This window comes from Musca autumnalis, unplaced genomic scaffold (assembly GCF_047663935.1).
Source record: "Musca autumnalis isolate F117 unplaced genomic scaffold, ASM4766393v1 scaffold_5, whole genome shotgun sequence".
NCBI lineage: Eukaryota > Metazoa > Arthropoda > Insecta > Diptera > Muscidae > Musca > Musca autumnalis.
In genome coordinates, this window is record NW_027412088.1 from 76,638,960 (window position 1) to 76,663,804 (window position 24,845).

General features: G+C 34.7%; 1 protein-coding gene and 1 long non-coding RNA gene across 21 annotated transcripts in view; one reads left to right on the top strand and one right to left on the bottom strand.

Moving 5' to 3' along the window:
• The window catches only part of tou (bromodomain adjacent to zinc finger domain 2B toutatis), a 402,453-nt gene that overhangs the window by 36,641 nt on the left and 340,967 nt on the right, over positions 1 to 24,845 (bottom strand). For 3 of the 20 annotated variants that reach the window (XM_073956126.1, XM_073956120.1, XM_073956131.1), the window contains one exon: positions 20,336 to 20,391. The gene's annotated coding sequence lies outside the window, so the exon portion shown is untranslated. Of the gene's footprint in view, positions 1 to 9,285; positions 9,582 to 16,698; positions 17,269 to 20,335; positions 20,392 to 24,845 lie in introns of those variants that run through there. The other 17 variants (XM_073956138.1, XM_073956132.1, XM_073956130.1 and 14 more) reach the window with 10 other exon arrangements.
• On the top strand, positions 724 to 17,032 carry LOC141387035 (uncharacterized). Its single transcript, XR_012408462.1, has 3 exons — positions 724 to 820; positions 9,334 to 9,473; positions 15,101 to 17,032. It is a non-coding gene; the product is annotated as an uncharacterized lncRNA (long non-coding RNA).

Here is a 24,845-nt window from a genome sequence, read left to right on the forward strand (position 1 = left end):
AAACTTACTATTATTTAACGAGGCTCAATTAGGACAAATAATAATTTACTGTTTGTTAAAAATGATTTGAGGTTTTCGATTTATTGAGGTACGAATTATCAGGTATTACACTTTACTTCCCCCCAGCAACTGTCATAATTAATTTTATGTGATTATCCTTCAAACAAAATCTGCCACATTTTCAATGTCAATATTGTTGGGCAAAATTACATCTAAAACGGCAACATTGTTTTGTCTTCAACTCGCGCAATGTGTATCAACACACCTATCAAACTCTTTCTTTCAAACATGTTGCATGTTCGAACTCAGTAAACACATGAACTCTCTCACGCTCTTCATCCACTTTGCTAAACCCAAAGAGCGACAGTAAATACAGAATTACAAAGAAAAAAAAAACAAAGAACAAAACAAAACCGATAAAGAAGAAAAACGATTGTCAAAACGAAAACAAAGTGGAAATGTCAAAACAAAATAGCATAGAAGCAAACAAACGAAGTAATAACATAAAATAAAAAGAACATAAAACAAAATGGCAAACAAACACAAAGTATAGTAAAAGAAAATAAAACGAAAGAAAAACACTCAACACACACACTGACTCAAACCCCCTCCACAGGAAAATCCACTCATTGCAATTGTATGGCGGAGAAGAAAAATAGAGGGGAATGAGGCAAAACAATAAAATAAATACATATCTAAATATCGACTGAGGAATTGTTGAGACGATGTTGGGGTCTTCGGTCATCGGCGGTAGTTATCGTTGTTGTAGTCGGTATACAACAAAACAAATGAGAAAATTGGTCAATTAATTTGCCTAAAGGTAGGTTTATTTATGACTTAACGTTGTTGTTTCTGGCACTTGAGATTTTGTTTTTGTTGTTTGTTTTCTGGTGTTGCTATTGTTTTAGTTTTGTTCGCTGTTATTGCTATTGCTTTTTGTTGTATTTTTTTTTTCTACAGAGTATGTGAATAAATAATGACGCTAAAATGGAAAAGTTGTAATTGTAATTAAGAAATGACAACTTATGGTTAATTTTAATGCAATGATTCATTGATTATTTTATCATTGTTTTTGTTGCTTGATGTATAAAAATACAAATACCGGGAAGAATATGGGAATACTTTTGATAATTGTGTGGGAAATTTTTGAATTTTAAATGGGAGACACACATCTGTTTTGAATGACAGTCAACGTACTTTTAGCACAATTTTCCGGAAAATAAAACAAATTATTTAGCTAAAAATGTTTGAAATGCAATATGTAAAGTAGGTACCTATTAGCTTGATTAAAATAATTACTTTTTAGTGATTTTAGGCATGGTTTGAAGTGCGTACATTTGTTGCATGCCGGCAATTGGGTAAGAGTTGCCGACTGTAGCACCAACTAATTTATTTAAGAAATATACCTATTTGCAATTTCCAACTTTCATGATGCACAATTATTTGGAGTATGAACAAATTCTTAGTTTATGTTAAAAACAAATCTAAAGAGAACAATTTTAAATGAATTCCAAATGTTAACAAAATCTTTATTTTATTTACTCTTTAAAAGCAATATCGGTTGAAATATGTATTATTTGTGTAAAACTATGCTTTTTGTTATTTAAAATAATAAAAACGAACATTTATATACAAAATACACATGTTCCACCATTGGAAAATGGTGCCGACTACTAGCAAAAAAGCACTATTCTAACAAATTCACAAATTTCACAAGTTTTAAAAGAAATAATTCAACTTTTCTTTATGTCACCGGAAAGTAAACTAAATTTCGAACCTAATAAGCTTTATTTCATTGCAATTGGCCAAATTTGCTCGGAATGGCGAAATATTGAAGTTAGGCAAACCCTTAAAGTGTCGACTATTGGTGCACTTAACCTATAGTTGGAACTCCATTAACAGGTAATCTATTAGTCGGGAACATCCATTATCCAGGAATGGAAAATAGAGTGTTTCCATGTTGGAGATGTAAAATAGTCACTTTGTCCCTATAGCAGCGTTGCCGACAGTTTTTAATCGGAAATCGTCAAAAAATCGTCATCAAAATTTGGAAAATCGTCAACATGGTTCAAAACTCGGTTTGGTTACCGTTTAATGAGATTTTTCGCTAATATTTTTGTGACTGGCAACATAAGATATACTACCCACAGCAATAAATCTAACCCCATATCACTTAAATATTGCTATAAAAACAGCACTCAGTAGATTATAGATTCCTATGGTTATCGAGTTTGCAGTAATACAGCATGGCAAATCTGGGTACACAATGACAATTGTGAATGACAGCTTAGCTGGTACACGTACATTTTGGTTGTTGGGCAGTCGGAAATCGATAAAAATTATCATTCAAAACAGGCTGAAATCTTAAAGAGGGAATTAGTAGGAAGTTAATAAAGCTGTACTCATATTTTTTACAACAAAATATATATAATTATTTTATCACAAAAAATTTTTAAGGAAGATTTTCATCCATTAACAAAAGTAAACGAAAATTTTCAGCTGAAAAAACTATGAAAATACCTGTAGTCCAGATATGTGCCTAAATATAGCCAATCCGTCTGGAAATTGATATAAAACATTAAAAAGCTCAAAAATCGAGTCTGGAACATTTTTTTCCTTAAAATCTTTCGTGATATTTTGGTCAAAATGTAGTTATCGTCTTTTATTTCATGCATTTCTGGCTTAAGTGAAAAATCGTCATTTTGGACCATAAAATCGTCAAATCGTCATTTTTCAATTTTGGTCCAAAAAATCGTCAAAATGACGATAAATAGTCAAATTCGGCAACATTGCCCTATAGTCTCTCACATGTTGCTACGAGGGCTGCACGATAACTTTCTGGCTTAGACAAAAAACATTAGCAAAAAAGGAGTTTATTGTGGACATTTTCGTCCGATCATTTTTCACAACTTTGGAATCACACAAGATTGTATCGATGAAATTAAATCTTTGTATGTCGATGAATTCAATTGTGGGCGACACTTGTTAAAACCCGAAGATTGTGAAGGTCGTCCAAAAAGGGTCTTTGTGCCCAAACGACGTTTATAAGATCGTCACAGACGACGAAACTTGGATCTATGCGTATGAGCCCGAAACAAAGCGAGCCAAATCAAACGAAAGCTGTTTACGGAAGAAGCACTTAGAAGGTAATGGTAATGCGCAACGTAGAACGGTTAATTCTGAGTTGTACACTACAATTACAATTTGTTTGCATGAAGTCTCCGGATAAATTCGAAAACCGAGCATGAGAAGACAAATCAATGACGATGCCAGCTCTCACACATCGATTCAATGCAGCGCCTTTTTTGACCAGCCAAAACGTGGAATTGATTGGAAAACCGCTGAAAAATCCATGTTTTGGATGTGTCTCAATCGGAGTGGAAAAAATGATTCAACAATTGGTTTGTGCGCATAAACAAGTATATAAATCATGCTGCAGACTACTTAAGATAATAATAAAACTATTGTTGATGGTAAATATTCGCGTTTTCATTGTTAGGCCAGAAAGTTATCGTGCAGCCCTCATATAATCGATTTGATAAAATTTGTAATTTGATTGAGTACCAAAAATTAATTTTTTATGCATTTTTTCAGCACATATTTTTGTGAGATCATTAAGAACTAAATAATCTTGTCGTCCGTCCATAAGCGAAAGGGAATTCAAAAATTTCCTTTTTAAAAAAATTATAATTATGATTTTAACGAAAAAAAAATATAGTATTTTCGCCATAAAAACATCAAAAATTTAAAAAAAAAATCACTCGCTTAAGTACAGTGGACACTGCATTCAAAGTTATAAAAGAGTTATGAAAGTTTTTGTGCTTTAATTTGTTGCGTAATTATTAAGTAGAAAAATTACAATTACAATCAATGCAAATACATATAGCTGGCAATATTGTTAAAGTTTACTTAAGATGATTTTAAAATTTTGTTATAATAGTTATTATTTATTTAAATTTGAATACAAAAATGGCCAACTGTTAATACTAGCCGGTTTACCCTATTATATGATACCAGAAAAAAATTGTTTAGGATTCTAAACTCGTACAGTACATGCGTTTTTCTTGAAATATCGTATGTTTTATAGGCTTCTCTTAAAAATTTTATACAGTCGGACCTCGATTATCCGTGATGGTCGGGACCGGAGGCATTACGGATAATCGATTTTCACGGATAATGGAGTCAATGTTTTTATGCAGTTTTTGAACATATTTGTAGGTAAAAATGGCATAGTATAGTTCAATAATAATAGTGTCAGTCATTTTTGTTATATTTCTAAAGGTAATCTACAAAATTTAAGATGGATACATAATACCATCATCAGATTCATCTGAATTGACTTTGTCCCATGGTTTTTGTGATACCATTAATATAAAAAGTATGTAATATGGGAGAATTTTCAGTTTTCTTTTGTTTATACCTTTTGTTTGCTTAATCAAATTTATTGGAAAGTGTGCTTTTTACTTCCGGATAATAAGGTTTATAACGAAAAATATAGAAAATGGAAAAAAGACCAACATTTCTTTTCTATCCCGGATAATGGAGGTTCCCGGATTATCGATTCACGGATAATCGGGGTTCAACTGTATCATATTAAATACATCAACGTGATTTTTCAGTAATTTTGAACGATTTATTGTAAAAAAGGTAAATTTTTTGTTGCAATCGAAAATTTAAATTTTAAAATTCACTTTTTTTAAATGGGTATTTATTAAATTCTCTCGTTTGAAGACAAACTGATTAGATACTAGTCACTTTCGAAAAATCTGTAAATAAAAGATTATTAATTACTTAAGGGGTTATAGCCACTTGTAAATTAAAAAAAAAAAAAAAAATAGCTTACTGACCAAGATGCTTTTTGAAAAAGGAAAGACGACGATACGAACCCACACAACCACCACTGTGTGACATTACATGTTTCGCCTTTGGTTTTAGGAAGGCTCCTCAGACACATCGATTGTGTGAATGTGTGAACGTTCATGTTTGTCGGTACTTGGTACATTTGGGTTGTTGGGTAGTCGGAAATCGTCAAAAACTGTCATTCAAAACTGACTGACTAGATATGTGCCTAAATATAGCTAATCCGTCTAGAAATTGCTATAAAACATAAAAAAGCTCATACAATCGAGTTTGGAACATGATCTTTCTTAAAAAATTTTTGGTCAAATATAGTTATCGTCTTTCATTTCATGCAATTTTGCTTACGTGAAAAATCGTCATTATGGATTATAAAATCGTCAAATCGCCATTTTTCAATTTTGGGCCATAAAATCGCCAAAATGACGATAAATCGTCAAATTCGGCAACACTGTATGTCACATCGAACTTTTAAACGCGGTTTTCTCGAAATGGCGATTTTGAAAACGGTGCCCACTGTAGCTCGAAAACGAATTATCGAATCTTCATATGATTTTGTGGGATTATTATTCACGTAAACAGGTTGTCATTTAGCGAGAAACATTTTTTTTATTTTTTTGCTGGATTTATGACGAAACAAGTAATAAAGCATCAGTCTTTGCCGACAGCCTGAGTGAATTGAAACACTTCTTTCCCAAAAAATTTACATATGTATTTAGCGGATTTTCGGAATTTTGGGCGTATGAACTTGCCGACAAAAATATGAATTTGGATTAAAGATCAAAAGTTTTTTTTTTGAAATTTTGTGTGGGAGGTACCCGAAGGAGTTGACATACGAGGGCGGTTCGGAAAATTTTTAGCCTATTTTTCAAAAATATTTTTATTTTTCAATATAGCCTCCTGAAATTTCAATACACTTCCAACGCTTTTCTAGCAGTTCTATCCCTTGATTAAAATAGTTTTCCTCAAGGTCTTCAAAATAGTGGTTTACAACTGTAATTGCATCTTCATTTGAGGTAAAACGCTTGCCAGCAAGGTTTTTTAGATTTGGGAACAAGTAAAAGTCACTGGGAGCTAAATCAGGAGAATAAGGTGGGTGGTCAAGCAACTCGTACTTTAATTCGTTGATTTTAGCCATTGTTAAAACACTCTTGTGCGCTGGTGCGTTGTCTTGATGAAAAATTATTTTTTTGTGTTGTAAGCCAGGATATTTTTCTCGAATTTGTACATTTAATTGATCCAAAAGGGTGCAATAGTACTCGGAATTTATTGTTTTACCCTTTTGCAGATGTCAATCAATAAAATACCTTTGAAGTCCCAAAAAACCGTTGCCATAACCTTACCAGCCGATTGAATTGTTTTTGCCTTCTTTGGGGCACTTCCTCCAGCCTCAGTCCATTGTTTGGATTGTTCTTTTGTCTCTGGAGTATAGTGGTGGATCCATGTCTCATCAACAGTTATGAAACGACGCTTAAAATCCATTTTATTTCGCTTAAAACGATCCAAACAAGCTTGAGAAATGTTCATTCTTATGCGTTTTTGATCGACTGTTAACAAATGCGGCACCCATCTTGCAGAAAGCTTTTTCATCTGTAGTTCTTCATGCAAAATTAAATGGACTCGATCGATCATTTGAGATGCCCGTCGATCATTTAACCCATATCGTACTGAGACAAATTTTTTATTTATTTTTTTAAAAACAAAGCACTTTTTTAGGGTAATTAAAACCCACTGATGTCGAAAATCAACCAAAAAAAATTGTCCGATTTTTCGTTTTTCCAGAAGGTGGTGTTCGAAATTTCGAACACTGGCGCTTAAGCTATATGTATAGAAGTAAAATCAAATAGATTTATTTGCCGTTGTATTGATTTATTTCATCATTTTTGTATGAAAAAATGCTTGTAGATTGGTATTGAGACTTCTTTGGACCTACAAAAGTTTTCCCCGAAATGTGTCAGCACTGGTCCACGTTTTGGATTGCCCCCCATAGGATTTAGCTGCATTATCCTACAAAAATGGTTGTAAACTAATACATATATTTAGTCTTTTTTGAGGTTACTTAACTTTCCTCCAGAAATTTGTTAGCATAGGTCCACGTTTTATATAGCCTCCCTTAAATGGTACCTAACGCTTTTAGGGTATTTCAGGATTTTTGCCGCACTATCCTTTAGAAATGGCTGAAATTTAGTATTTAGTCTTATATGGTGCTATAATACTTTTCCCCGCAATTTGTCAGTAAACTTTGCACATCTGTAAAGTCGCGCTTGCGAAAATCCAAAACTATAGGTTTCAAAAATCTACCCTTAACATCGAGGGGGAGGGGGGTTTTCAAGGGAACAATTTTTTTTTATTTGCTGACAAAAATTTAACCTTTTTCATCCATAAATATTTTTTTGAACAAAAGTGATTTTACTGTTCGAAAAATCGAACACCAAGTACGAAATGGGTTAATACCATATCATGCACTTTGGCTACAATTTCTGTATTTTTGCTGTTTTTGGACGTCCGCTACGTGGTTCATCTTCAATGCTTGTACGACCACGTTTAAATTCAGCAACCCAATTTTTTACTGTTGCATATGAAGGAGCACTTTCACCTAACACATTCACCATATCATGATGAATTTCTTGTCCCGATAAACCCTTTTTAGGTAAATATTTAATGACAGCACGCATTTCTAATTTTTCCATTGTAAAAAAATTGCGGATGCGTCCTTTTTGAACACCTGTTTCTACATATAAAGGAGTTGCCAGATCGAAACAAAATTTAACATGTGTTCATAACAGAGATGGAAGTTTCCAAAAACACTTAACTTTTTCTGTTTATACCGCGCTTTTTGTGCTAGGCTAAGAAGTTTCCGAACTGCCCTCGTATATCAATCTAAGAATATTTGCTATAAATAAAAAACTGAGCATTATCCTCAAAAACTTATTTAATTCACAAGACTCATAAAAATGATTAACTTATGGTGTCAATATTTTAACCTCTTTCGGGGCCAATATTTTAGGAAATATTGTCTTTCTTAGCAAAAAATGTTGCAGTCTTGATTACCATCACCGCCGAATTTTTTAAGTTGTGGATGAAGCGTGGAAAAAATATATCGTTGCACTCAGAATAAGATGGACTAATTTCTACGAAAACTTCAAAGGAATCCTCGAACTGCATCTGAAAGCTTTATCTCATAAAACTAGATCTTCTTGGAACTTTATGTATGTAGTATGGTCCGGCATTGTCATTCCAACGTTCCGAAGGCATTTATTGCTTACATGAGCATCGAAAATGAATGGACTTAGCAGTAAAGTCTTGTCTTTCAGTATACAGCGATCTTTATTTGAAGAAAATCTTTTCTATAAACTATAAATTATCATAATTTACCACCATCCGCCAGATATATGTCGACAATAACCGATATGAGGTCTTTTAAAGGGAATTTTCCATGAAAATCTAAAGTTGCTTTCCTTAATTATGGTTATTTTGTCACCAAACAACCACAAAGTGCAGTTTTGGCTATAACAAATCTAACAATTTTTGTAAAGTTTTTTTTTTCTATTTTGAACTACCTATAAAAACAAATTAATTTCGTATGTTGTAGAATGTTGACGATATTGTCCTTGAAGAAGTTGGGGGTTTAAGTGTTCAAAACTTCTGTTCTGTATGACAAAAGTTACATCTTTTCCTCCGAGAGTAAATCAAAATTCTGAAGTGTTTGGTAGACATGAGCCTGAAGAAATGATTCTTTCGACATCGAGACCTCATTGTGAACCCATAACCGAGAAAGTGCAAGTGACGGGAAAAAAACGCCAAAACACGTGTCTTCTCTTTTTTGTTTTTGTCTTCATCACGCTGCGATTTTAGAATACCACTATCCACATTTTTATAATTTTTTTATATATTTTCGCTCAATTGTTATGTAAATTTTGTCAATTATTTTGATTCAAATGGCAGGGCATTAAAGCCCTCAATTGATAAAGATAAGAAGGTAAAAGGTGCATACATATTTTCGTGTTATGCTGATAAAATGATGAAAATAGAAATTTACAATGACAACATAATTTTCTACACAAAATTCCCCTCAATTAGTTGATCAATATAATCGATTATGCACGAAGTAGGTACATACTTATATACAATATAATTTCGTTCTTTGTAATTGATTTATAATTGCTATATCAAAGACGCATTATCTAATTGCCGCAATATACACTTTTCTTTGCAGTTATCTAGTAGAAATTAATATTTTTGCACATTCATTACGTATTCCTCATTTAGGGAGTCACACAGTAGATATATCAATTTTAGTTTTCACACAATTTCAATTCGGATATTTTGAAATTTCACATCACATTCTTGTTATCATAACATTTTTTATTTACTTTGTTCGTTAAAGTTAAATTCTTAACCTTCAAAAATTTTTATATCGAGCATTACTTGAAATTACTGATTTCGTTTCATTTTTTTGTCTTATTCATTCATTAGGTCGGACATTGAACCCACGCATCCAACCATCGAGAAACACGAATGAATCCCACCAAGTAATCCACAATCTGTATACCACATAACCACCAGACCTCAGTTAGCCAACCAAACAGGCAGGCAGTCAGTCAGCAAGGCAATACGTATGTACGCCATTACTCTTTCTCATTTCTTTTGCGGCGAATTAGTAGATAGATGTCCATTGAAAAATATTCCACAAAAATAAACGCTTAAAATGTACCACCTATTCACACTACGCATTAAAATTAAACAAATGCCACGATATTGTTGTTAATTGTATTGTTTAATTTTTTTGGTTTGTTGTTGTTCTTTTTTCTTTCAATCTTTTTTGCAATGTTTTTATGGTTTTATTTTTTTTGTCTTTTTTACGTTATGGTGATTTTTTTGTTTAGTAGTAGTTTCATTCATTTATTTTTTGTTTTTGTGTTATTCTCACCGAATATAGTGTGAGTGAGTGTGTCATTACTTTGAAATTATTTTTTTCTCACGTTCTTTCTCAATTCCGGTTTCGTGAGATACGAAATGTATCTCAGAGATTAATTTTTGTGTATCTCAAATGTTTGCAAATATTGATTGTCTCTTTTTGTGTGTGCAGAAGTGTTGCACATGTAACATTAAATAAAAACGCGTTTTTTCACAAATCACTGGAATTTACAAATGCATTATTTATTGATTCTTATTAGGACGAAGGTACTTATTTATGAACGTTTTTAATTAATTTAATAAATACTTCATATCTGCAAAGTTTGCAATAATGTCTGTATAAATAGAAGCTTTCAAACTCCGCCTTCGACCGCCATTCACATCCGATATGCCTGATGAGCTGAATTAATCACCAGAGAAACGATCATAGGATATTGATTGGGTGTGTGGGACTTCGCTAGAATCCACTTTTACAATACAAACTCTTTAGATCATTTTAGCAATATTAATTAAATTAAAAAAAATATTGTTTGGTAATTCTTCACTCACGTTTATTTAGAAAAATAAAATTTTCTATAATTATTTTGAGAATTTGTATGAAAAAAAAATGATAAGGAGGGTGCAATAATTAATGTACTCCTCACATTATATCCACCTATATTTTCATTTGTCAAACAGGGATGCCAACATATGTATGTATGTCTGAAATTTGAAGAAAAAAGAAAAACTTTGGATCGTATTTCACATCGGAGTTTAAAAAAATGTTTATTTGTGGATCCAATGTAGTCCAAAATTAAATATCGGAATAGGACAATAAAATTTAACTGGATATCGCGCAAAAACTGATATAATCATCATCAAATGGATAGAGGGGGGACAACTACATATAGTGCAGGAAATCTTACGACTTATTAAAGTCATCAACAAAAATTAAAAAAAATCTACGTCGATAAATCAATACCAACCCATCGGATACATACCATGCATACCGGTGTATAAATAGAGGCAAATTTTAGGAAAACATTAAAGTTCAGGAGAAATGCAATTTTTCGTAAAAATTTTGCTAAGAATGTTTGGAATTGTTTATGGAATTTTGAAACCGATAACACTTCGTTGAGTAAATCAATATTTAAGTCATATGACTCGAAGAAATATTTTTGGTGAACAATTCGAAACAGTGTATAATTTTTCCCTTTTTTTAATAAGTAGACCCAAATCGTAGAAGGTGTTATATATTAACCTGTAGGTACATATTTTTTATGAGCAAAAATTGTACCTAACAGATTGGTACCAAAAGTGTGTTTTAGAGTTTGTGATCTCTTCAACATCCTGCTGGAAAAGGTTATATGGCACAATTTACACCAGCGTTAGGCACACCTGCTCTCAGTGAACGTTTCTCTCTCCACACACACAATTTAACTACCGTAAAGTATGTAATAGAAAAATGTGGTGCCTATCGCTGATTTACACCAATAGCCACATGCTACTTCCTTACACTGATAATATAGACATCGATGAGTAAAAGAAGTAACTGATATCTTTAAGACGGTCGAAGGAGAATCTGCTAAAGTGGGTCTGGCGGTAAACGGCGACAAGGCCAAGTTGATGGTCTCGACGCGCAAAGCCTCTATAGAGCTCCGACCAACTGTGGATGTTGGTTCCTATACTTTTTTAGGTAGCAAAAGATTTCGTCTACCTCGGCAATCCCATAAACACAACAAACAATATCAATTGTAAAATAAGAAGAAGTGTATTGGCCAACAGGTGCTACTTTGGCTAAAGTAAACAGTTTAAAAAACAAAGCCACATCTCGTAAAACAAAAATAAAGCTTTACAAAACATTGATACTACCCTTGCTAATATATGGTTCTGTAGCCGGATGTGTTTGAAAGAAAACTTCTTCGAAAGATATACGGGCCAATCTGCGTTGACTTTGAATATCGACCTCGTTTGAACCACGAGCTGTATCTACCGATACGTATCGAGATACAAAGATTGCAATGACTAGGCCATGTCATAAGAATGAGCAATGATGAAACCGCTAAAAAGGCTTCTAAAGACAGGTCATATGGCAGTACACGCAGAACTGAAAGGCTTCGATGGAGCAAACATGTGAAAGATGAGATTGAAAAACAGGGTATTCTAAATTAGAAAAAGCTAAGCAACAAATAGAGAGGAATGGAAATCTTTTCTCAGTTCGGCTTACAGAAACGGTCATCCCCTTCTGATAGCTCCAAGAGAGATAGAGAGAGAGAGAGAGTTCCAAATTTCCCCTATGTGAAATTTAGGAAGCTTTCTCGTTCGAAAAATGTTTCGCCAGCTATTTTTTATGGTCCTGATCATGGCGATATATATTTTACTTGGGGTAGTCCAACTAATATGGTTGGTGAGCACGAAAACCCTTAACTGGAGTAGTTCATTTAAATTTAATTATTATTTAATTATAGCAGGCCTTCGGTTTTCTCCTATGGACAGGTACAAAAGTCGTTTTCGCGAACAAAAGTACTCTCCAAAAGCAATATTTACAAAATGACAAAACATAATTTTTTTTTTTAACCTAACAGGCTTTCGGCTTTCTTCTATGGACAGTTGGTAGTACACATGTAAGTGTTTAAACAACCCTTAATGCTCGTATATTATTTGCTTATTTTACAATTTATAGTGGCCATATAATAACTAGTTACTCTGGTTGTCGTAGAATAACTTGACATGACACAGATTCCGATCGGAATGGTGTCAATTTCGTAATTTTATTTCGTTCGTTTTTGTTTCAGCTTCTTCATATTTCGATCGATTTGGTGAATTCCGAAAATATTTTTATTTAGTATAAATATAGCCACATTAGAGGAATCAAAAGAAACAAAACAAAAACCTATGATTAGAAATGGGAATTGTGAAAATATTGTGATTAAAGAAAGCTTTTATTGTGCAAAAATAAAGTTAATTTTTATTGGATTTTCAATTTTCCTATTGTTTCTGTAAATGAGGCGCAAAAATCAACATAACATTGAAGAAAACCTTGTTCGAGTCCTGCTTTTGTTTGTTCTCTTTTATATTTGCTTTAATTTATCATTCGTAATGCCAGATTGTTAAGTTTTTACAAATTTACAACGAAAAAATAATGTGGCGATACTTTGTTAATAATTGATTTCGTTGATTGAGAAATAATGGATATGTGCGAATTTTTTTAAATAAAATATGAAATTAAATGTTATTTTGTTAATAAAACAATATTTTTTCTTATTTTTAAGCGTTTTTGGAGTGTTTTGAAGTGACATGTTTTCAAAAAAATGCAATTCCACTTGCAAAAGCAAAAGTGGTCGTCGCCAAGTAATAGACAATGTGGCTGACGTCTTAGCGTTCTGAACCACAATTCACTTAAATTTTTGATGTGAAAGCTATCGGCTGTAATATGATGAATTATTAAAAAAATTGATTTCTGGAATAGAAGGGGGACAAATGAGTCGTCTTTGAAAATAAAAAGCTCCAATTTGAAATTCACAAATGCAAATTTGTAATCTTGGATGTATAAATAGGAGCTCCAAATGGCGAAATTTGTCTAGCAACAACAACAACATCTAATATGCCTGAGGATGTTAACCTAACCAGTTAACGAAACGATTGTCGCATAGCGGTTGATGTATGTGTAGGACTTTGCTAGATATCATGCTAACGAGGGTATATACACGTTCATACGGGCAAAATGTGCCTCATCGAAATAATGGCTTTAGACTGCAAGTATGTCTGGACGAAATGTGTTTCAGACAACTTAAAGTTGATTTAGCAATGTCCGTCCGTCTGTCTGGCTGGAGCGCACGATAACTCTCGAACGGATCAACCGATTCGGTCCAAAATTTGGCTTTCGTAATATTTTGTCTAAACTTAGTTTAAGTTCGAAGATGGGCTATATCGGTTCACTCCTTCCGGTACCTCCCCTACAAAAGTTCGGAAATGTTCGGAAAATTTGTGCGCAGGATAACTCTTGAAGGAACTAACCGATTTGGTCCGTACTTTGCACATCGTGAAATTTCTACCAGACATAGATGATGTTCCAATATGGGCTCAATCGGCCCACTCCTTCGGGTACCTCCCACCCAAATTTCGGAAAAGTTAAGTTTAGGGCCTGCTCTCGAATCGCTTTGATTTTTGTTATAGCAACTTGTATTCACTGCAACTTGTATACGACGGTATAAGTTTTAACAGGGGCAAGTCCATACTTCCTGAGAAAATAGCCTGAAAGGTACAAAAAACCCCTATGACACCGTGTGTAATGGTTGGAGCGCAAGATAACTCTCGAACGGATCTATCGATTCGGTCCAAAATTTGGCCTTCGTTATATTTTGTCCAAACTTAGTTTAGGTTCGAAGATAAGTTATATCGGTCCACTCCTTCCGGTACCTCCCCCGCAACAGTTCAAAAATGTTCGGAAAACTTGTGCGCACGATAACTCTTGTTGGGAGTGACAGATTTGGCCCATACTTTACACATCCAAATATATCTACCAGATATAGATTAGGTTCGAATAGGGCTATATTTGCCCACTACTTCGGGTACCTTCCACACAAAATTTTGGATAAATTCACTTTAAGACCTGCTCTCGAATCACTTTAGTTTCGTTTTTCGGTTACTGAAGAAGCTAAATACGGAATCAATTCTACTTTCATTCGCAATAAAATACGCAAAGATGCTTCATATAATCTTAGATAAATTTCTTTATTTCCTTTGAGAATTGTCTTAAAATTGTTCATTGTAATGAGTTTGTCCTAAATCTTCTAAACTTCCTATTAACATTTCAATGTCATTTCTAAAAAGAAGATTTAAATTAAAAAAAAAAACGCTAAAATACGGCCAAGTTGACAACACCTTCCGAGAGTAAAAAGCATTGAGAAGAGACCAACAATGGAATGGTGTCGGCGGTTTTTTGTGTACTTCTTTCTAATAATGTTTGGAAGAATGTTGAATAAAAACAAACTAAATAAAAAACAAAACATTATTTTTTCGCTGTTTCTTTTATGCATTTCTTTCTTTGTTTTATACAAGCCGTTTTTTTAGTAAATAAAATTCTTGTAATTAATGGAAAAAAGAGTATGGGGAAACAAAATGAAATGCACTGAACTCCGAACTAAGCACTCTCTGAGATACAAATTAAATTGGATGAAGTGATATGAGCGCGAATATAGTGCCTGTATTGAGAGCATACACCTTTCTTGTTTGAGATAATATACTAAAAATCATCAACAAGAACAACAACTATAGTAAAGTGCAGAATGGAGGCAAGCATTCAATAATGAATAATTTTTTTGTGTTTTTGTTGTTGTTTCTGTAGAGAAAATAAAACAAACCAAGCAAAACACACAAATGTAGCAAGAAAACGGCAACAACAAAAACATCAAAAAGAAGACAACGCGAGTTGAAAGATGACAATGCGAAGTAAAGTACACCACAACAGTACAACACGATGAACAACGAGACGACGACGATGATTATGATGACGATATGTATGCATACTAGAGAGTGCCAAGAAGGGGAGGGAGTGTAAGTGTGCCCTGTACTAAACACGAAAAAAGTGGAAGCAAAGGAAGTAGGAACAGCAACAACAACATAAAGAGCCAAAAGAAGCAATAGTCATAAGTAATAATATGGCTAAATAAACGGGAAAAAAGTACAAGAAGAGCTGGTTGGTGGTGGTGATGGTGTCTCGTCGTATCTGTTAAAATAATGGTTGGTTGGGTTTTTTTTTCGGCTGCTTATACTTCTTCTTATTACGCGCAACGCAAAACTCATAAGATGACGGTGGCAATGTTGCACACACAGATACACTCACACAGTTATACACAATACAATACAACACATCACATCTGCTGAATACAATAAAATCGCTTGTTGTTTTTGTTGATTTCTTTGCTGCTTTTCTTGAGTATTGTTGTTACAATTCAATGCACTCACAATACACAGCTAAATGCGAGGCACATACACGCACACACAAACACACGCCCGCAAAGAGATACATACACCCATTAGAGAAGCATTTAGCAAAGCCAAATATTATACTACTGCCTGCCTGCTAACACACAGATACACAAACACCAGCAGCAGCAGCATTGACACTAACAATGGCCACAAAATTTTGTGAAAATTTGATTTCATGATTTTTCCACAGAAATTCACAAAATTTGGTTAATTTTTATTTCACAAAAAAAAATGAAATATTTTAATTGTTGTAGTTATTGTTGTTGTTGTTTTATGTTATTTGCTGAGTATATCAATTTTAATTGATAGTTGTTGTTGTACTTATACATTTTGCTTTTGTTTGTTGTTGGATAATAAAGACAATTTTAATGGCTAGACAGACACAGAGCTACGATTTTCTTGGAATTTCGTATTCATTTTCTGCTGCTGCTTCTTCTTCTTCTTTTTCTTCTTGGGCTAGTAGGTATATTTCTGTTTCACTCATTCATCATCAATCAATTTTTTTCTTCTTTTTCATTTCTAGATTTTTATTGTGGAGTTTTATGAGGGGAATTAAAACAATTTTTTGAATCATATTTGTTTGTTTTAACGTTCATTTTGAATACAATTTGTTAAATAAACAATGCAATTTTTTATGATTTCCGATTTTTTTTCATTTAGTTGCTCACTTATTAAGTAAGTAATTTTATTTTAGAAGTTTTTCAAACTCCTTTTTTCTCTTAATGTGCCCCTTAAGGGTCGCATTACTTTTAAATTCCAACATTTTTCAAGTTACCATTATTCTTATTTTTTTCTAATTTTCTTTACAATTTCCCACATAGTATTTGTTTTTTTATTTTATTTACAACAATTTTATTTTGCAATAAAAAAAAACTATTTTACTTTTCATTCATCCATCATAATGAATTTTTTTCTATAACCAATTTATATGGCAAACACAATTTTTTTACACACCTTTTCTTTGTCGGAAGGAAAAAACACGAATGAATTGGGGGTTGTTGTTGGAAACGGGAAGAACCACAGCAGACCGACGACCAAAGCAGAAGTTAGGTTATTCCTTGGTTTTACGCACTTTTTTCAATTATTTTTTTCTTTTTCAATTCGTTTGGTTTGCTTCATAATTTATTGCAAAATATTTTTTCACTTCACTTGTTTTTTTTTTTGGACAGGAAACTGTCGTTGTTGTTTGTTTAAACTTTTCTTTAATTCTTTCTTTTTTTTGTTCACTACCGTTTATATTCGAGCTATTGTTGCGGGTAACTTTATTACTGATGACAAGAAAAAAACGGCAAGCCACCAACCATTCAAACAGCAGCGCAGTGTAAAAGGAATAAAAATTGATGATGATTTCCGAGAATATTTGAAATGCGCGTCGCATGTGTGTTTACTTTAGTACACCAGCAAAGTATCTGACGGATACTCAAACTACTCCAATACTATTGCTTCTTGTTGTCGTTGTCATTGTATGCTGCTTGCTTGCTGTTGAGTTGGTTGGTTGGTTCGTTGCTTGCTTGGTGGTGCTCTGAGAATGAGCAAAGCCAAACAACAAAAACAATCAACGAACCATCAAACCAACAATAAAACCAGGGATGGAAATTTAGTACACTTGTTAGAGGTATTTTGCAAACATGAAAGAAGGCGTCTCTTCCTGCAAAAGATTTTGTCTTGCAATAACAAGCAGAACAAGTCTTGTTTAGGGCCACATCTCGAATCGGGCTGAAATTTTTACCATAAGTAGTCCTTGGGACCCTGATCACAACGATATATAGCTTTCCTGAAGGAAGTCAATACTTCCCGATATATGGTTTTGACTGTAACTTTGGAACGGAAAGAGATATTTTCATCTAGCAGTTGCAGAGAAATTAAAGGTCAAAGTAAAAATGTTGAGTTTTTATTTTTTTTATGGTGGTTTTATACCAACAACGAAGACTACCAAATTTCAGTCATTTCGGTGGAATATTGAAGCCACAACATTCAAAATACCGAAAATCGAGAGGTACCGTTCTATGGGGGCAATCTGAAGGCGTGGACTTTTATACCCCAAACGAGGCCAAAATACAAAATTTCAGCCATTTCGGTGGGTTATTGCGGCCACAACCCTCAAAATACCGCAAATAAGAAGGTATCGTTCTATGGGTGCTATATGAAGGCGTGGACCTCTGCCGACAAATTTCCGGGAGAAAGTTTTATTCCCCCAACGTATACTAAGTATTAAATTTCAGCTATCTCGGTGTGATAATGAGGCTAAAACCTTCAAAATGCCGAAAATCGGTTGGTTCCGTTCTATGGGGGCTACATGAAAGCGTGGACCTATACCGACAAATTTCATATAATACCCCAAATGAAGACCAAATACCAAATTTCAGGCATTTCGGAGGGATATTGATGCCACAACCTTCAAAATACCAGAATTCCGGAGGTACCGTTCTATGGGGGCTATATGAAGGCATAGACCAATACCGAAATATTTGGGACGGAAAGTTGGATCCCCCAACGAAGACTAAATACCAAATTTCAGCCATTTCGATCGGTTATTGTATCCTTCAAAATACTGATCATCGGGAAGTATCCATCTTTGGGGGCTATATGAAGGCGTGGACCTATACCGGCAAAATTCTGGGGGAAAGTTTTATACCACCAACGAAGACTACACCCCAAATTGCATACACTTCGGAGAAATGTTGGGCCCAAAACCATCAAAATACCGAAAACCGGGAGGCATCGTTCTATGGGAGCTATATGAAGGCGTGGACCTACACCAACAAAAAGCTAGTTCTTTCACCAGAAATTTTCCAAAATTGTCTTTAGGAGCACACCACGCCCACACCTTCCAATATTTTGATCTAACTTTTTTATTTCCTTAGTTTCAATATGTTTATGGAAATTGACAATCGGTGACTTCAAGAAATTGGCGTTTCGGCCAGGAAATAAAACAAGAAACAATTTGGGCGTCAATGCTAGCGCAAAATTTTACCCTGGAATTTAAGACTTTACCTATAAGGACGCATGATTTCATGACATTGTTTCTATGAAACCACTCTAGTGTTAGCAAGGACTTTGGAATCGGTGTGGAAAACATAGCTGTCGACAATGATTTTTCTAAGGCAATAGTTTCAAGAAGAGATTGGGGATAGCTCTGTTATAAAGCAACTGTATAATGAAACAAGTAAAAAAATATCAGTCGCCTCAGCCTGTGTAATTTGAAACACTTTTTTTCCCAAAAAACTTATATATTTAGGGGGTTTCAACATTTTGGGCGTATGAACCGACAAAAATGTTGATTAGGATTAAAGTTCAAAAGTTTTGCGGAAAAGGTACTTAAAGGAATGGACCGACATATGGCACCCCCGCCATAGGGGGTTTTTACACCCTTCGGGCTGTTTTCTCAAGAAGTATGGACGTGCCCCTTAAAAAACTTTTACTGTCGAAATTGAGGCAGCGAATGCAGGTTACTTCAAGAAAAATTAAAGTGATCTAAGAACAGGTCTTAAACTGAACTTATCCGAAATTTTGTTTGAGAGTTACCCGAAGGAGTGTACAAATATAGTCCATATTCGAACCTGATCTATATCTGGTAGATATATGTAAAGTATGGACCAAATCTCTCACTCCCATCAAGAGTTATCGTACGCACAATTTTTCCGAACATTTTTGAACTTTTGTGGGGGAGGTACCTGAAGAAGTGGACCGATATGGCTAATCTTCGAACTTAAACTAAGTTTGCAAAAATATTACGAAGGCCAAATTTTGGACCTAATGGGCAGATCCGTTGGAGAGTTATCTTGCGTTTCAAGCACTACACACGGTGTCATAGGGACTTTTTGTAACTTTCAGGCTATTTTCTCAGGAAGTATGGACTTGCCCCTGATGAAACTTATACCGTCGTATGGGGGGCAGTGAATACATTTTGCTACAACAAATATCAAAGCGATTCGAGAGCAGGTCCTGAACTGAACTTTTCCGAAATTTTGTGTGGGAGGTACCCGAAGGAGTGGACCGATTGAGTCCATATTGAATCCTTATCTAAATCTGGTACACATTTCACGATGTGCAAAGTATGGACCAAATCGGTTACTGCCTTCAAGTGTTATCGTGCGTACAAATTTTCCGAACATCTTCGAACTTTTGTGGGGGAGGTGCCTGAAGGGGTAGACCAATATGGCCCATCTTCGAACTTAAACTAAGTTTGGGCAAAATATTACGATAGCCAAATTTTGGACCAAATCGGCTCATACATTTGAGAGTTATCGTGCGCACCAGCCAGATAGACAGACAGACGGACGGACATTTCTAAATCGACTCCAAATTGTCTGAAACACATTTCGTCCAAACATACTTGGGGTCTAAAACCATTATTTCGATGAGGCACATTTTGCCCGTATGAAAGTGTATATACCCTTTCTATCCTAAGGGTATAAAAACGCGGTATTCCAAATTGGAGAAATGAAGCAACTAATAGAGAGGAATGGAAATCTTCTTAGTTGGGATTATGTGACAAACATAATTTCATGAGGAGCTCAAGATCCACAGTGGACCTTAATTGATTTTTGTTTATTCAATTTAAGTTTATTTTTACCTTAAACTATCTCACCTGATAAAATACTGAGGATGTTGTCATGTTTTCCTATTTGGTCAAGCTTTAAATTCCTGAAATGAAAAAAAAAAATGAATCTGTATGATTAAATAGTAAATGAAGTATGTCGAATATACACTCCTTCTCATCTGAATATTTGTAAGATTTATTCAATTATGATCATGCTTTAGAAAAATTATAATACTATTCGATATAAGTGAACACCTATTTTTGGTGGTGTTATCTGATGAGCTAGCTACCAATATTTGACGAATGTAATGAGCTAACGATAAAACAATTTGGAACAGTCGTCGCAAAGTTATTCAGAATTCGACTTTACTGATCAAAATTCCCATTTTTAAGTACTTGAATTAATTGAGCCTTTCATAATCTAAGGAGTTTGTATTGAAAAGGGGAATTCTAGCGAAGTCCCACACACCCAACAAAAATGCTACGATCGTTTCGCTGGGGGCTATTCAGCTCATCAGGCATATCTGATGTGAATATTAGAGTTGGGTAATCTAGTTCCTTGTACTAGTTCCAAAACGTATGAGTAACATCATGAAATATAAAGTGTGATATTAAGTATACGCAGTTTGTTCAAAGAAAAAATGTAGGCCATTGGAACTGCGAAGTGAACGAGATAGTTCCATATAGTTCCTTTGGCACAACTCTAGTGAATATGCCTCCACAAAGGTGTAGTTTTTTCTATAAAAGTCCACCTAGTGCCTCTTGTCTAGGATGGGGTTGCCTTCATGAATTGTAATGCCTTCCAGTTCGCAAATTTGATAGATTGGCAGTGGAAACTATGTCAATTAATTTCATGAGAAGCTCAAGATTCACGTGGGGCTTATCAAGAAACACAGGACAGATAAATTCGCTGCCATTGCCGCATTTAATTTTAACCTTTAACCTAACAAAATAATGATGATATGGTCAAATTTTCCCATTTGGTCAAGCCTTAACTTTCTGAAATTAAACAAATAATAATAATTCTGTATGATTAAATTACAAATTAAGTATGTCAAAAGAACACTTCTTATCTGAATATTTGTAAGGATTATTCATGTATGAACATTAGGGTTAGCACTTTCTGACTTTTTTCTCGAAATGACATCTTGCAAATCTGAGCTTTAAGGCAGGGATTGCAATATCTGTTGACATTTAGGGCTGTTATAGTCGATAAAAATATGGTACATAATTGTCGATTTGCTTCTCTTGACTCGTCTCCAAAATTTGTTAATTACGCTGTGAACACAAATTTTTGGACAGAGATAATTCCTTTGGAGATGAAAGCCCTTGGTGAGTATATTAAGTATCCCGAAGGACAGATCCGCCGTGAGTCGAACTTCCGCGTTATTACGGAAGAATGTGTCGACACTAAAGCAATCAGTTCATTCTATTACTATTTCATTTATCTCTATTTCCTATAGGAAAGCCATTTCTCCCTAGCCCTATATGCTGCTGTATTGATATCTTCGGTATGAGCATGACTGCTGGTCGTACCATGTGTTCCTTGATGGGGGCCACTGGTACCCAAGTACGGATTTTGTGGGTATGCATTGCAAAATCTTTTATTAAATTATTTTTCTTACAATCCTTGATGAACAGACATTTACCCCCTGTTTATGCCCTCAGCATTTATGCTAACGAGGATGTATACATTTTCATACGGGCAAAATGTGCCTCATTGAAATAATGGTTTTAGACCCCAAGTATGTCTGGACGAAATGTGTTTCAGACAATTTGGAGTCGATTGAGCAATGTCCGTCCGTCTGTCTGGCTGACTGGAGCGCACGATAACTCTCGAACGAATAAACCGATTCGGTTCAAATTTTGGCTTTCGTAATATTTTACCCAAACTTAGTTTAAGATCGAAGATGGGTTATATCCTTCCGGTACCTTCCCCACAAAAGTTCAAAAATGTTCGGAAAATTTGTGCGCACGATAACTCTTGGAGGAAGTAACCGATTTGGTCCATACTTTGCCCATCGTAAATGTGAACCAGACTTAAATAAGGTTTCAATATGGACTGAATCGGTGCACTCCTTCGGGTACCTCCCACACAAAATTTCGGAAAAGTTCAGTTTAGGGCCATCTCTCGAATCGCTTTGATTTTTGATTTTTGTTTGTTTTTTTTTTTCAGGGACAAGTCCATACTTTTTGAGCAAACAGCCCGAAGGGTGTAAAAACCCCCTATGGCTCCATATGTAGTGGTTGGATACACACTTCCTTAATGGTCAACCCATTCCTTTAAGTATCTCTTCCGCAAAACTTTTGATCTTTAATCCTAATCAACATTTAAAACCACCTAAATACATACGTTTTTTTGGGAAAAAAGTTCTTTCAATATTCACAGGCTGATGGTATATCTCTGTCGGCAAAGCCGACTGATACTTTTTTACAAAACGTAGAATTAATGGGTCATCCGCCGCACATCAAGAAAAAAGGCGTGGTCAACGATTTTCGTCTACAGATATTGTTGTTAAACCATTTTTGGAGGTGTCTCAATCGGAGTGGAAAAAGTGTTTCGACAATATGTTTGAGCGCTTGCAAATGTGTATAAGTCATGGTGGAGAAAACTTTAGAAAACAATAAAATCATTTTCGATGATAAAGATTAGCGTTTTCATTATTAGGTCAGAATCTTTTCTAGTAGCCCGCGTATATTGAATCTCCCCTATGAATCGAGTAATACATATGTATGTTCCGTGAATGCTTCATTTTTTATAGAATTTTCTACTGGAAAAAGGCCTTCAACAGGTATTCTATAGGAACAAGGCCGTTTAAAGGTTTTCTATGGGGAAAAGGCCATTTAAGGAAGTTCTATTGGAGAAGCCATTTTAAAGGTCTTCATGTTTTACTCTGAATATTAACTTTTTCCAATGGTTTTTGATGTTTTCTCGTTTTAAAGTAGTTTAAGTTTTACTTTTTGCTGTTTATGATATTTCCATTTAGGTTCTCTATTCAATATTACTCACAGATATTAAGCCTTTTTTTATTCCAAAGGCCCACTTTTATTTTCCTATTGAATAGACAACTTGATTTAGGCTAATGTAAGCAGTTCTCAGAGCCGTCTCAGCCCTTGTACGATTTATATTTGGATTCTTTCCCCTCAGAAGTATTATAACGTCATCAGCATATGATAGTAGATAGTAATCCATAGGACAGGTGATAAAATCTCCCTCCTGACGTTCCTTGTCTTACATTTACGTCATATAGTCCTTATTTTATCCACCGATTCCTTAGTATATGGTTATCCAGTTCCTGAGGGCCCGGTCGGTCTGATCGATGTGGTGTACTACCTCTTGTAGTGTGCATTATTTGTATTTTAGCATATCGTTTCGGAATCCTACTCATAATCCTGGTATCGATTATACGTTTTATTGTAAAAAGGATGTAGGACTTATCGGTCAATTTGGATGAAATAAAGACTACTTCCTTCTGGAGCAGAGACTGAAAGACCGTATCTGGTACCGCTCCCGTACCTGTTCTCTGCGGGAATATTTTAGTACCCCAACAAAGATTAAAAGCCAAATTTCAGCCATTTCGGTGGAATAATGAGTTGAGCTTTAAAATACCAAAAATCAGGAGGTACTATTCTATGCGGGCTATATGAAAACGTGGACCGATATAACCCATTTTGTATATCAAACTTCTGTACCAAATTATAAATTGCAACCTGTACCTTGATTTCAACAGACAAAAGGATAGATATCGTTATATTGGCTATGACAAATATAGAGGTAAACTCCATCTTATGGTGTAGGGTATGGAAATAAATGCCCATATCGACTTGTCTGAACATGACCCACCACAAATCATCAGCTGGTTTAGGTTTACTTACTTCCTCATACCTAGGAAATTTTTCCACATGACCATGAAATTTCATTGAATTTTACATTTCCATCTCTGCAACAAACCAACCGAAAAATCCCAAGTAAGTGTGGCTGTGTGCTTAATGAGCATAAATCGTTAAACCAAGGAGCGCGAGCGTGAGCATACAATACTAAACGAGTGTTAAGAGAAGTACAAAGGCAAACAGTCAGCCAAACAACCATCCATCCATCCAAGCAAGCAAGGAAGGCAGGCAGCAGGCAGGCAAACAGTCAAGTCATACAACAGACAGCAGAAGTGGAAATAATAGTGGACAGACATAATGTGACGATTACGGCAAAGTCAAGCTAGCTAGAGCTAGGCTAACAGGCAGGCAGGCGGCCGCATCACCATCCTCATCTACAACAACAATAACAAGACCACCACCACACCGCCGCACAGCAGCAGCAACAACAAGAAGAACAATGACGATAATAATAATAAGACCAACATGCATATAAAATACAGTACAATATCTATCTAAGCCATAAGTCCCCCTCGACCATCATCAGCAGCAGCAGCACCAGACTAGAAGATACAAAGCTACAACAACAACCACACCAACAATACTACACACAACAATCCAATTCAATTCATTTCAATCCCACCAATGCTCTGATGCCATATTTAGTACTTTAGTACCATCATCGATG